Source organism: Amblyomma americanum, chromosome 10, assembly GCF_052857255.1.
Source record: "Amblyomma americanum isolate KBUSLIRL-KWMA chromosome 10, ASM5285725v1, whole genome shotgun sequence".
In the NCBI taxonomy this organism is placed as follows: domain Eukaryota; kingdom Metazoa; phylum Arthropoda; class Arachnida; order Ixodida; family Ixodidae; genus Amblyomma; species Amblyomma americanum.
In genome coordinates, this window is record NC_135506.1 from 141410244 (window position 1) to 141424996 (window position 14753).

General features: G+C 48.1%; 1 protein-coding gene across 3 annotated transcripts in view; it reads left to right on the forward strand.

Annotated features, from left to right (window-relative positions):
- The window catches only part of LOC144106925 (uncharacterized), a 618131-nt gene that overhangs the window by 169595 nt on the left and 433783 nt on the right, over positions 1-14753 (forward strand). The gene's annotated exons all lie outside the window — the stretch shown is intronic.

A 14753-nucleotide genomic window follows, 5' to 3' on the forward strand; every position in this document is an offset into this window, starting at 1 on the left:
CTGTTTGTGAGAGCCTAATGTAGAAAAGAAAGAGAAGTAAAGGAACGGATAATAAAGTAAAGAAACAGAATAACACTCAGGTAATACCATACCTACATAAGATATCTCACACTCTGACGAAGATCGCCAACCGATACAACGTTTACGTTGTATTTTCCGCACCATGCAGGCTGCAAAAATTTGCCCATTGATAACGAGAAAGAAGAAGGCGCCGTGCAGTATTAAGCACGTCACAAAGTTCACAAAATGTCTAACGAAGGTCGTTTATAGCATTCCTCTAACGTGCAAAAAAGTATACATTGGTCAAACAGGGCGTTGTTTTAATGAAAGAGCGCTAGAATACTTCAATCTTGTAAAAGATGGTATCAGCGGCCATCTTGCCGTACACTGCCGGTCGTGAAAATGCAAACCTATGTTTAAGAAGGCGCAGTTTCTGGGTCACGCCAAGGACAAGCTTCAGTGTGAAAATATCGAAGCCTTTTTTATTAGGAAAGCCGATGACAATTGCGTCAGCACGCCTTCACTGTCATTGCTGGAGAATGAATGGCTTTTTTCGATGATTGTGATTAGGTTTCCCCTCATGATAACTGAATGTATTTAAACGTCGAGCTTTTTCAAATAAAATCAGTTGGAAGTGCAGCACAGTCCTGTCTTGTTTGTTCCTTGTCTTGTGTGTGTTTTATTCATGCTGCGAAACTTGTCTCCATTATGAACTGCAACCAACTAGCCCAAACCACCGTGTTACATCACCCCTTTCCAGATCCCTCTTAGCACTTCATACCTATTGTATTTCCACAGTGCCCTTTTTTTCATGACAGCTGCATTCCTACTACCTTTATTCATTACATATTTTTCATGCTCTGTTAGATACTCAGCGCCGTTATTTATCCGCACCCCAAGATACTTGTACTCATCCACTATTTCCAGCGTGAACTCCTGTATTCTATGCTCGCCGGCCTCATAATTAAATATCATGACTGCAGATTTTTCCTTTAAACTTGAAGCCTAATCTATCTCCCTCTGTACCACATATGTCTATCAATTTCTGCAAATCTTCCTTGCAGTCAGCCATAAGCACTATATCATCGGCGCATATTAGTCCCGGTAATGACTGTTTAATCAATTCTCCTTGCTTGAAAAAAGAAAGGTTGAAGCCTAGTCCTCTCCTCTCTAGCTTGGCCTCCAACCCTTGCAGATGCAACATGAACAACAAAGGAGACAGAGGACATCCTTGCCTAAGCCCCCGCTGTATCTCTACAGGCTCTGATACATTTTTCTCCTATTTTATAAGCACTCTGGTACATTTATATATATCTTTTAAAAGATTAATTATTCCCTCTTCCACATGCAATGTGCCCAGTATGTCCCGCAGATACTCTTGATTAACGTTGTCGTAGGCTCCCTTAATATCCAGAAATGCTAGCCATAGGGGCCTGTGTTCCTTTTCAGCAATCTCTATACACTGCGTCAATGAAAACAGATGGTCCTCCAACCTCCTTTGTTTCCGGAACCCATTTTGTAGCTCCCCTAGCACCCCTTCGTTCTCCACCCAAGCCTGCAATCTGTCCTTTAGAATCTGCATCACCACCCTGTAAACCACAGATTTCACTGTTATGGGACGGTAGTTACTTACGTCAGCTTTGTCCCCCTTTCCCTTATATATCATGTTCATTCTACTTAATCGCCATTCATCGGGGACTTTCCCATCCACTATCATTTTATTCACTACCTGTACTAATGTTTGCTTGGATTTTGGTCCTAGCTTCTTTATTAACGTAATCGGAATACCATATGGTCCTGTTGACGTGCCAATAGGAACCTTCTTCTCCGCCCTTTCCCACTCGCTTTGTTCAAGTGAAGCTATTGCAGCAACCGGTCTCTCCTCCTTCGATAAAATATGTGCAACATTTGTTTGTTTAAATTTTTCTGTCATCCTTGTTCCTATGTGTTTTATCGCTTCATCCCCTTCTAGTCGAATACCCTGATCTGTAACAATAAACCTTTGTACTAGCCTAGTCTTATTACTCATTGCATTTAGATGCTTCCAGAATTTTTGAGCTGCTTTTCTATCCCTTTTATTTACTTTTGGCATTCATTGGGCACCTTTTCTTCTAATTTTCTCATTAATCGAATAGGATGCTTCTCTTCTACACTTTATGAAGGTATCCCATTTTCTGTCTACTTCAACTTCTGGTTCCCCCCTCTTCTTAGCATATCTGTGTTGCCGGGACGCCTCCTGACGTTTCTCTATCGCCCTCTTGACCTCCTCATCCCACCAAGTCTTTGGTTTACGTCTTTTCCCTTTTAGCTTTACTAGCACCTTAGCTAGCTCTAGCTCCAGTAATCGAGTTAATTTGGTATAAGTCCATTCTGTTTCACTATCCTCAAAAATTACTTTCTCGATTTGTTTGGCTGCTGCTTCCAATTGCTTTTCCGAGTAAAAATTCCCCTCTGAATGTTCATCTCGCTTCAAACCTACTTTGGTTTCTCTTCTGGAACTCAACTTGATACGCTTGTGGTCACTACCTAGACTTCTGGAACCATGTTCATCTATGTTCATTACCCCTAATCTATTATTCATCCTCTGTGACATTAGGGCATAATCTATCGTCGAGTGCAGACTCCCTGCCTCCCATGTTATGAGCCCTTCACACTTCTCGGTACTGTTGCGTAAAACTAAATCATGCCGGTCACACATGTCCTGTAGCATGTTCATGTTTCCCGTCGAATCTGTGTACCCATCCAGGTCTTCTATATGTGCGTTCATGTCGCCTAATATAATTATCTCGCCCTGTCTTCCTAGCTCATCGATGTCGCTTGCAATACATTCTAACATTTTCCTGTTTTCCTCTTTGGCATTAGCTCCGGTCCACAGGTATACAAAGCCCAGGAGTGTTTGCTCCCCTGCCACTTTTACTTTTAGCCATAAATGTTCCTTGCATCCCAGTTTAACCCTTTTGAAATTCTTACTTTTATGAATGAATGCCCCAATTCCACCTCCTTTTCTGCTGCCCTCTGTTCTATTGCAATATTCCCATGCGTAGTCTGGGTTACAGGGTGGTTGCTCCATGTCTCTAAGATGCGTTTCCACTAAACCATGTACCATTAATTCCTCCTGCCTTAACTGTTCTTCTATTTCCTCCCATTTCAGACTATTCCTGCCACCTTGCATGTTAATGAAACATATATCTGAATTTACTTGGCCCTGGCGTTTTTGTCTATTTCTTCTCATATGGTTCCATCGTCCCTTTGATCTTGCTTCTTTCTTCTCTACACTGGTTCCCTCAGAGCTCTGGGTCCCCCCAAAAAACCTGTTGCCTGGCGACCTATCCTACTACCCACCCTCTTGCCAGTGGCACCACCGTAGTGAATGCCATCCGGAGCAAAAGAATGGGGCCTCGCCTCGTACACTTCCCTGTTAACGTTAACTTCCATTACCCCGTATCTTAGTCGTCGATTCAATAACCTAATTACACGGTTAGCCTCAACGATCATCCTCTCCGTTTCGCTAGCCTGCCTCTGGACCTCTGGGGTTGTGCACATGGTCACATGCACACTCTCAGACGCCTCTGTAAGCCTACGCTTCCCCAGTTCTAACTGCTTCTCGAGATTCTGGCTCCTCCCCTTCAGCACATCGTTGAGACCAGCATGGATAACGACAAGGTGTTCGCCATCCATGCTGCCCCCACCACCTCCTGGGCTTTGGCCATTGCATCTACCATGCACTTTCCTGACTGGGCCTCCACCTGCATCCGCCTGTCCGCCTTCACTGTCGTCAAAACGCCTCCCACAGCCCTCGCTACGTTCGAGTCACGGACTACCAGAACCCTCCTCCGCTCTAACCGTTCTCTTCCTGACTGCGACTGTTGCCCCCCGGATCGCACTACCTGTCTCTCCCGCCGCCCTACGCTACTTTCGCGAGTTTTTACCTCTCTCTCTTCCCCACTCAAAGCCTGTTCCGCTACAGCAGTGTAGGATCGACGAGCCTCATCCCCCACCTGACACTGCCCTGAACCGGGGTTCTCTGCCGGCCGCGACCTCAGCGCTTCTACCTGCTCTTCTAGGTGGGCCCGCTTTTCCCGCTCCTCCTTCAGCTCGCCCACAATCCGCTCCAACTGGTCGCCATTAGCCTCCTCCCTCTTAAGCGACTCGGCGACCTGAGATTCTAACTTAATCCTTTTCCCTCGTTCCACCTTCAGGTCCCCTTTTAGTTCCTTAATCGTACCTGCCCATTCCCCTTTCAACATCTGAACGGCCTCCTCAAAACGCTTACATATCTTGCACACGAAGCTAGCCCCATCGGCCTTGGCTAAGCTCCTGAACTTGGTCTCATCTAAATAGCACCAACGGTCGCACTCCTGGCATTGCACTAACTCCCCGTCCCCCTCCACCTTAACTTTCCTAGCTTGCCGACGCATCGTCCGGCCGACTACGCAACGTAAAAGCCCGCCAAAATTCCTACACAAAAACCTTCGGCGCTACGCAACGTAAAAGCCCGCCAAAATTCCTACAGAAAAAACCTTCGGCACTACGCAACGTAAAAGCCGGCCAAAATTCCTACACAAAAAACCTTCAGCCCTACCCGACGTAAAAGCGCGCCAAAATTGCTACACAAAAACCTTCGGCACTACGCGACTTAAAAGCCCGCCAAAATTCCTGCAGAAAAAACTGTCGGCACAACGCAACGTAAAAGCCCGCCAAAATTCCTACACAAAAACCTTCGGCACTACACAACGTAAAAGCGCGCCAAGATTCCTACACAAAAACCTTCGGCACTACGCGACGTAAAAGCCCGCCAAAATTCCTGCAGAAAAACTTTCGTCACTACGCAGCGTAAAAGCCTGCCAAAATTCCTACACAAAAACTTTCGGCACACACACTTCCGCTACCCTTCCTACCCATAATTCGGTTTAAAACCAAAGCCCGACAGCATGTACAAGCGCAAACACCAACAAGCACTTAGCTTCGGACGTAGTCGCTGGAGCTCCGAAAAAAAGCGTCCTCCCCCGACGGCGTCACGAGCCAAAAAACGTAATTTTTACATTTAGTGCCATCTAGCGGCTGCCACAGCAATTAACATAAGCAGCCCAGGTTCGTCCGAAAAGATGGCGCTACACATACGCAGCAACATTTCTTTTCGGGACTCATTTCTAGAATAGAAAATAAATCAGTCTCGCAACTTTTTGGACAAAGGTTGTATGCAACAGTGTAGGTTGCCTGGCTCACGAGGATTCACAACAGTGCGACAAGACGGAACAGAGTATAGAGGATCCTAGTTATGGATCCTCGTGAGCACCAACTCGCCCAACCAATGGTATTGCCTGGCTCGCTGCTTTTGTGGTGCCTTTCGGCATTTAGTCCAAGCTTGAGCGCCTCGCATCGAAACGAGCAAAATGACATGCCTCTGTATCAAAACGGTCAGCTTCGGTCGAAGTACACATCATGTCTAATAATTAGACACCTTTGCATTCCATAGCTATTTGTTGCCAAACTACTATCGTCATTTCAGCTTGTTTCACTCACAGGATTCTCGGTGAATAGATTTTTAACTGCGTACTCAAATTTCAGTTTTTTTATTTTCATTTTTTCAGGTGCTTTTGAGTTACGGCATCCTCACAATATGTTCTTAAGGTGAGCTCGAGTGAGGTCGCTAGTGGCCTCTGCAAAATGAAGTGAGGGCGGCTGAGGAGACCTCAAGCTCAACTTGTGAGGTTGAGATTGAGTGAGGTCACCAAATTTTGTCTGGGGTTTAGGTGAGGTCGAGGTATTTGTCAAATGCTCCCCACTGCACACGAGTAAATGTTTTTTTCTCGATCCCCTACAATATTTTGCCGGAGAATGACGTTATTTGTGGCAAATTAATTTACTCACCAGGGAGGCACCCACCAGGGACGGAGCTTGCTAGATAGAACTGTCTTAGAGACGAGAAACTTTGGTTTACGTGCAATGAGTATAAAAGATTCAAAAACAAAATTGACATCCGTCACGGAGTTGGACCAACTGAGCAACCGCCTCGCTCAGTGCTTGTTCGCTGCTGTCTCCCGTGCGGCGGTTCTTCAAAGAGCAAAAAAAAATTAGCTGCGATTTAACTACTGCTGAACTTGGTTAGAGAGCGAAACCTTTGCTGTATCGGGCAAGTAGGCGCGGCTTGTCGTCTGTAACGTTGAGTGCGTTCCGCACACTGGATAGCCAGCGCGTCCACACTGCCATCCTGGCAGGTGGCAGTTGATGGTTAATCTCGAAAGGTTGTCACCCATGCAATGAACACTGCGGCTTATTGCTGCAGTGCCGCGTGTCTGCCACAACGCTGTCAGCGCTAATGCATGCAACCCTCATGTCTCTCACGCCACCGCCACGTATACCTCAAAGCGCGATTGAGGCGTCCACTGAACCAGAGAGCCAGTTATGCGCCCTTCCTTTCCCCAAAATCATGGGAGTCAACACAGTCAACGGCAACGTAAATGAACACAATGAACGCCGACCGCCTGTAGAAACACAGGCGAGCGCTTGGTTTCGGCATCGGATGGATGGAGTTGAGTTTCCCCCTTCAGGTGGTGATGAGAGGAAACACCTTGTTGATGATGAAATCGGGGTTTCTTGATGGCCCGGTGGTTCTAACTCGCAAACATTCACATTACTCGAGGAAAGGAGAAGGTGAACTATTTATTTACAACATAAATAAAACGAGAAGAAACAAAGCAAGGAGAAAACTTTTTAAAACATGACTAAATCGTTGATCAGACGAATTCAGCCCTCGTTCAACCCAGCGCGCTTGTTTTTAAACCCTCTGTCTCCGCCCTTAGCGGGGACAGCCACCAATAGGATTACAAGCGACACAGCTCACCAATATGTGGTTAGGCAAAGGAAAATAAGGTTTCCGCCAACTAATCACAGATTGGGGAAAAAGTGATGATTAAACATTTGGGAAAGGAGAGGTTGCAATCAAATACACAAACAGCACAAACGCGACCACCCTCTCCCTCGGCACCCACGGCCCAGCCGTTACCACTTTCCTCTCTCTGTCGCACACGCGACAAACATATGTCGACGAAACGATCCCTAAAATGTTTACAGAACACACCGCACGAGACGAACACAGTCGTTACGGGAATAGTGGGTTTCCGGTCACTCGGCTAATTCTCAGCCGTATCTCATGCGCCCCCGAAACCTCGTCAACCCCTTAACAACGACCACATGTCGACAGCTGTACACGGTTAGCGTTTTTCCAGGCAGGTCATGCCCGTGACGGCGCGTCGTAAACGAGGACGTCCGCCGCACGAAGGGGAGGCAGGGACGGGACGGGCCCCCTTGTTGGGGACTTCCGACCCCACTGGAGCGGTCTTCCTTCCGAACACAAGACCAACGAGTTCGCGGAAAGGTCAGCGAACTCCACAGATGGGGAGAAAAATTTATTAGCGACAAATTTAATGTGTTCTTGACCTTTACGGGTCACTGGGCGCCGTGCTCGATCCTTGGTCCAGGATTCCGCATTTGACAGGCGGCGGCTGAGTGACCTCATAGCTGTCACAAGGTGCAAGGCCGGTTCAAGGTCATGGATGGATGGATGGATGGATACGGCTGAACCCTTTACATCGGGCGGTGGCTCAAGCCACCTAGCCATGTCTTGTGAAATTTTACTCCTGTCTTGCTTTTAGCCACCAATCAGATAACCTTCGCTTGGTTACTTCTAACCTCTTAAAATCCACTTTCCCTTCACTATCCCTAAACCCCAATGCCTTGGGTAAGTCAGCCCCGCTGCCTTCCACTGTAGGGTGAAGCCCTTTACAGAAAAGTATCAAGTGTTCAGCCGTTTCCTCCTCCTCTCCGCACGCAATGCACAAAGTGTCTATCCCCTGGTACCTGACTCTATACTTCTTAGTCCGCAAAACTCCAGTCCTGGCCTCAAACAACAAAGAACTTCCCCTACAATTATCATAGATATTTTCTTTGACAATTTCCTGTTTAAAGGTCCGGTATGTTTCTAGTGCCGATTTCCTCAGCATCCCTGTTTTCCACAAAGCTCTCTCTGTTCCTTTAACCTTTTTCTTAACCGATAATTGCTGATTTGCCCCCTTACTGCTGTCCAGATATTTGCTTGTCAATTTTCTAGTTCGCTTTCTCCATTTCGTGTCAACATTCTTTATATACAGGTATCTGAAAACTTTCCTAGCCCACCGCTTTTCCTCCATCCTTCTCAATCGTTCCTCAAATGCTATCTTACTGCTAGCCTCTCTGCTCTCGAAAGACGCCCATCCCATATCACCCTGTACCCCCTGATTTGGTGTATTGCCATGTGCTCCCAAAGCTAACCTCCCTACTCCCCGTTGCCTAATTTCCAGCCTTGCTTGAACATCTGGCCTCATACACAGGACCGCATTCCCGAAGGTCAGGCTAGGGACCATCACCCCTTTCCAGATCCCTCTTACCACCTCATACCTATTGTAATTCCACAGTGCCCTATTTTTCATGACAGCTGCATTCCTACTAGCTTTATTCATTACATATTTTTCATGCTCTGTCAGATACTCAACACTGTTATTTATCCATACCCCAAGATACTTGTACTCATTCACTACCTTTAGCACGAACTCCTGTATTCTATGCTCGCCGCCCTCTTCATTAAATGTCATGACTGCAGATTTTTCCTTACTATACTTGAAGCCTAATCTATCTCCCTCTGTACTGCATATGTCTAACAACTTCTGCAGGTCTTCCTTGTTGTCAGCCATTATCACTATATCGTCCGCATATATTAGTCCCGGTAATGTCTGTTTAATCAATTCCCCTTGCTTGAAAAAAGATAGGTTGAAACCTAGTCCGCTCCCCTCTAGCTTGGCCTCCAAACCTTGCAGGTACAACATGAACAACAAAGGGGACAGAGGACATCCTTGTCTAAGCCCCCGCTGTATCTCTACAGGCCCTGATACATTTTTTTCCCATTTTATGAGCACTCTGTTACCTCTATATATATCTTTTAAAAGATTAATTACTCCATTTTCCACATCCAATGTGCCCAATATGTCCCACAAATGCTCCTGAGTAACGTTGTCATAGGCTCCCCTAATATCCAGAAATGCTAGCAATAAGGGCCTATGTTCCTTTTCCGCAATTTCTATACACTGTGTCAATGAAAATAGATTGTCCTCCAACCTCCTTTGTTTCCGGAACCCATTCTGTAGTTCCCCTAGCACCCCCTCGTTCTCCACCCAAGCCTGCAGTCTATCCTTTATAATTTGCATCACCACCCTGTAAACCACAGACGTCACTGTTATGGGGCGATAGTTACTTACGTCTGCTTTGTCCCCCTTTCCCTTATATATCATGTTCATTCTACTTAATCGCCATTCATCGGGGACTTTCTCATCCACTATCATTTTGTTCACTACCTGTATTAATGTTTGCTTGGATTTTGGTCCTAACTTCTTTATCAACATAATCGGGATACCATCTGGTCCTGTTGATGTACCACTAGGAACCTTCTTCTCTGCCCTTTCCCACTCTCCTTGCTCAAGTGAAGCTATTGCTGTAACCGGTCTATCCTCCTTCGATAAATTATGTACCACGTGCTTTGCTGAAAATTTTTCCGTCATCCTTGTTCCTATGTGTTTCATTGCTTCATCCCCTTCTAGTCGAATACCCTCATCTGTAACAATAAACCTTTGTTCTAGCCTAGTTTTATTACTCATTGCATTTAGATGTTGCCAGAATTTTTGGGCTGCTTTTCTATCCTTTTTATTTACTTTTGACATCCATTGGGCACCCTTTCTTCTAATTTTCTCATTAATCAAATAGGATGCGTCCCTTCTACACTTTATGAAGGTATCCCATTTTCTGTCTACTTCGGGTTTTGGTTCCCCCCTCTTCTTGGAATATCTGTGTTCCCTGGATGCTTCCTTGCGCTTTTCTATTGCCCTCTTGACCTCCTCATCCCACCAACTCTTGGGTTTGCATCTTTTCCCTTTTAGCTTTACTCCCACCTTAGCTAGCTCTAGCTCCAGTAATCGAGTTAATTTGGTATAAGTCCATTCTGTTTCACTATCCTCAAAAATTACTTTCTCGATTTGTTTGGCTGCTACTTCCAATTGCTTTTCTGAGTAAAAATTTCCCCCTGATTGCTTATCTTGATTCAGTCCTACATTGCTTTTTCTTCTGAAGCTCAACTTGATACGCTTGTGGTCACTACCTAGACTTCTGGAACCATCTTCATCTATGCTCATTACCCCTAATCTGTTATACATCCTCTGTGACATTAGTGCATAATCTATCGTCGAGTGCAGACTCCCCGCCTCCCATGTTATGAGCCCTTCACACTTCTCGGTGCTGTTGCATACAACTAAATCATGCCTGTCACACATGTCCTGCAGCATGCTTCCTGTCGAATCCGTGTACCCATCCAGGTCTTCTATGTGTGCATTCATGTCGCCTAATATAATTATCTCGCCCTGTCCTCCTAGCTCATCAATGTCGCTTGCAATACATTCTAACATTTTCCTGTTTTCCTCTTTGGCATTAACCCCTGTCCACAGGTATACAAAGCCAAGGAGTGTTTGCTTGCCTGCCACTGTTCCTTTTAGCCATAAATGTTCCCTGCATCCCAGTCTAACCCTTTGAAAATTCATACTTTTATGAAAAAATGCCCCAATTCCACCTCCCTTTCTGCTGCCCTGTGTTCTATTGCAATATTCCCATGCGTAGTCTGGGTTACAGGGTGGTTGCTCCATGTCTCTAAGATGTGTTTCCGCTAAACCATATACCATTAATTCCTCCTGTCTTAACTGTTCTTCTATTTCCTCCCATTTCAGTCTATTCCTGCCACCTTGCATGTTAATGAAACCTATATCTGAATTAACTTGGCCCTGGCGCTTGCGTCTCTTTCTTCCCCTATGGTTCCATTGTCCGTTTGATCTTAATTCTTCCTTCTCTACACTGGTTCCTTCAGAGCTCTGGGTCCCCCCAAAAAAGCTGTTGCCTGGCGACCTATCCTACTACTTACCTTCTTGCCAGTGGCACCACCGTAGTGGATGCCATCCTGTGCAAAAGGGTGGGGCCTAACCTCGTACACTTCCCTGTTGACCTCCATCACCTCGTATCTTAGTCGTCGACTCAATAGCCTAATTACCCGATTAGTCTCCACGACCCTCCTTTCCGTTTCGCGAGCCTGCCTCTGGACCTCTGGGATTGTGCATATGGTCACATGCACACTCTCAGAGGCCTCTCTAAGCCTACGCATCCCCACCTCCAACTGCGTCTCAAGATTCTGGCTCCTCCCCTGCAGTACATCATTGAGACCAGCATGGATGACCACAAGGTGTTCGCCATCCATGCTACCCACCACTACCTCCCGGGCTCTGGCCATTGCATCCACCATGCACTTTCCCGACTGAGCCTCCACCTGCACCCGCCTGTCTGCCTTCACTGCCGTCAGAACGCCTCCCTCAACCCTCGCTACATTCGAGTCCCCGACCACCAGAACTCTCCTGTGCCCCAAACGTTCGCTTCCTAATTCCATCTGTTGGCCTCCGGATCGCTCTAGCTGACTCTCCTGCCGCTGTACGCTATTGTCGCGAGTTTCCATGCCCGCTTTAACCTTTTTCATTTCGTTCGCATTTTTCTCACTCAATGCTCGCTGCACTACAGCACTGTACGATCGACGAGCCTCGTCCTCCACCTGACACTTCTCCGAACTGGGGTGCCCAGCCGGCCGCGACCTGAGCGCTTCAACCTGTTTTTCTAGCTGGGTCCGCTTTTCCCGCTCTTCTTTAATCTCGCCCACCATTCGCTTCAACAGGGCGGCATTATTCTCCTCCTTTTTAATCAAATCGGCGACCTGAGCTTCCAGCTTAATCCGATCCTCTCGTTCGACCTGCCGGTCCGCATTAAGTGCATTAAACCCAGCTTCCCATTCCCCTTTTAACGCATGAACGGCGTCCCCAAACCGCTTGCACATCTTACACACGAAGCTAGCCTCACCCGCCTCGGCTAAGCTCCCGAACCCTGTCTCATCTAAGTAACACCAACGGTCGCACTCCTGGCACTGTACTAACTCCCCGTCCTTGTCCTCCTTAACTTTCCTAGCTTGCCGACCCATCGTCCGGCCGACTACGCCTTGTGAAAGCCCGCCAAAATTCCTATGCGTAAAAACCCGCCAAGAATATTACACAAAACTTCGGCACTACGCAACGTAAAAGCCCGCCAAAATTCCTGGAGAAGAAACCTTCGGCACTAGTCAACGTAAGAGCCCGCTAAAACTCCTGCACAAAACTTCGGCACTACGCAACGTAAAAGCCCGCCAAAATTCCTACAGAAGAAACCTTCGGCACTAGTCAACGTAAGAGCCCGCTAAAAATCCTGCACAGAAACCTTCGGCACTGCGCAACGTAAAAGCCCGCCAAAATTCCTACACAAAAAACCTTCGGCACTACACAACGTAAAAGCCCACCAAAATTCCTACACAAAAACCTTCGGCACTACGCAACGTAAACGCCCGCCAAAAATCCTACACCAAAAACTTTCAGCAATACGCAAGGTAAAAGCCTTCCAAAATTTCTACGCAAAAACCTTCGGCACACACACTTCCGCTAGCCTTTCTACCCTTAACTCGGTTTAAAACTACTGCCCGAAAGCATGTACAAGCGCAAAAACCAAAAGCCACTTAGCTTCAGACGTAGTCGCTGGAGCTCCGAAAAAAAGCGTCCGCCTCCGACGGTGTCACGCACACAGCGCACACGGCGAAATAGGCCACAGCGTTCATTGGGTGACCAAACTCTCGCGATCAGCCATTAACCGCTGTTACAGACGGCGGCAGCCTGTCTGGATTTGCAACGTATACAGCAAGTCTCGCCTGCTGGCAGCCAACACTATGCTTCTTTGGGGGGCTCCGAGCCACGCGATAGTGATCGTTCCCACGCTTCCTGTCAAGGGCCGCCCGGTTGGATTGGGGGAATCCGAGGGAGCAGAGACCTGAAAGTCGCCGCCGCAGTGAACGAGCGGCATTTATCTTCCCCAATGGTCGGGACTAAGTTGGGGGAACTGAAGGGGCCTCGTTTCCGGTGTAAAACGGCGTGCCGAATACAGCGGCGGGCTAGCGGTCATCGTCCGAAATCTTCGCAGGCATCGCACAGGACGAAGCGACCCCTTTCGGCTTCTGGACCCGACCGTGCGATCTTGTCCGGCGAGTTGGCGGACATCTAAAGAACATGTGTCAGCGGTGCGTGAGAATTTTCGGCTGCCCAGATCACATCACCCTCCGCAGTCGACGTGCACCCGACGGCATCCTCCTCTCTCCCAGGCTCGACATGTGACGAGGGCGTGTCCCTATGTACGGTGGTGCGAGTCTGTGCGCGAGAATGCAAGTTTCAGGCCACTCCCACCCCGGCGAGGGCGTCCTCAACCTGGGGTACCTAGGAACCAAGAACTGTATAAAGCTAGACAGCGAGTGCAGTGAAGATCATCCTCCATTCTGATCCTCCATTATGATCATCCCTTAAGATAATCCTCCCTTAAGATCCTCCGTTCGGAGAGATCCCCACTTTTGATTCTCATGCTTGTATAAATGTATATAAACCCTACTGTACAGTTTCCCTCCTTAACGGAGTCCGACAACGTCATTCGGAGACGGGACCTGCGGGTGCTGAACGAGTCAGCCTACTCAAGGGCCCCTCCGTCTCCAACTCTGGTGGCACCGGTGGCGCTGAAGCGAAATTCCCAACACTGGTGACCTGCGATGGGCTCGGATCCCCATCACCAAAACCGCCTCCTGCAGCGTGGCAGGGTGGGCGCGTTGCCTATCCGGTGTCCGGAACGCACTCAAAGTTACAGACGCTAAGCCGCGTCTGCTTGCACGATTGAAGATCGCTGAAGGTCATTATCCGGTCTACCTGACGACTGCTTTACCTAGCTTAGTGAAGTTTTTCGCTTCAAAAGGAGGGAATGAACATCTACAGTTTTCTTGCCTGCGGCAAGGCAGGAAACTCCGGCAGCGCCTTTGCACTCTACTACATGCAGGCCTCGGAAGAAGCGCTCTGAATATCGTCATTTCTTCGAAAAGCGAGACAGCACTTGCCTCCAAGTATCAACAGAGAGGCAAGCCTGCCTGAACGGCTCAGGTTTACCCGCATGGCCGACGGATCCGTAGCCGTCAAAGCACCCGGCTGCCGCCCGGCCGCCGCTCTGCAACATCAGCGGCTCGTCACGGAGACCTGAGCTGATCTGCCCACAACTGCAGCGCCTCGTTGTGGGCTGCTCCGCCAGTGTGCTGCTCTCAAGTCACAGCCATAACAAGCGGAGGGCAGGCAAGAATGCAGATGACACGGGTATTCAAAGGCAGCAAGCTGTTATGTCAGCCTGCTGAATCGGAGTACAGCGCATTCCGGAGATCGACGTGTCCAGGCAGAAAATTTACTGCAATGGCGAAGCCATCCCCAGAGGACAGCCTGATAGACTCTTTCCTTGTGTCGACTGAGAATGCCGATGGCACACTTTTCATGCCAACAAGACGCTACGAATGCGCGCGGCAATGCTCTCGTGACTACGTAAACTCAGCCCCTGTTTGTGCTCGGTTACGGTCGCCGCCAGAAGGAACGAGGGACACCGGAAACGAGGAGGGCGCGAACACGGCCGGGGGTAAACCTTTGGCACCACAGAAGCTGAAAACAACCTGCGGCATTCCTCGGGGGGAAAAGGAACGCAACCGCTCGCCTAGACAAAGCTGCACGCCTTTAGTAAGGTGGATTGTTGAGCTAGCTGGTGAATGA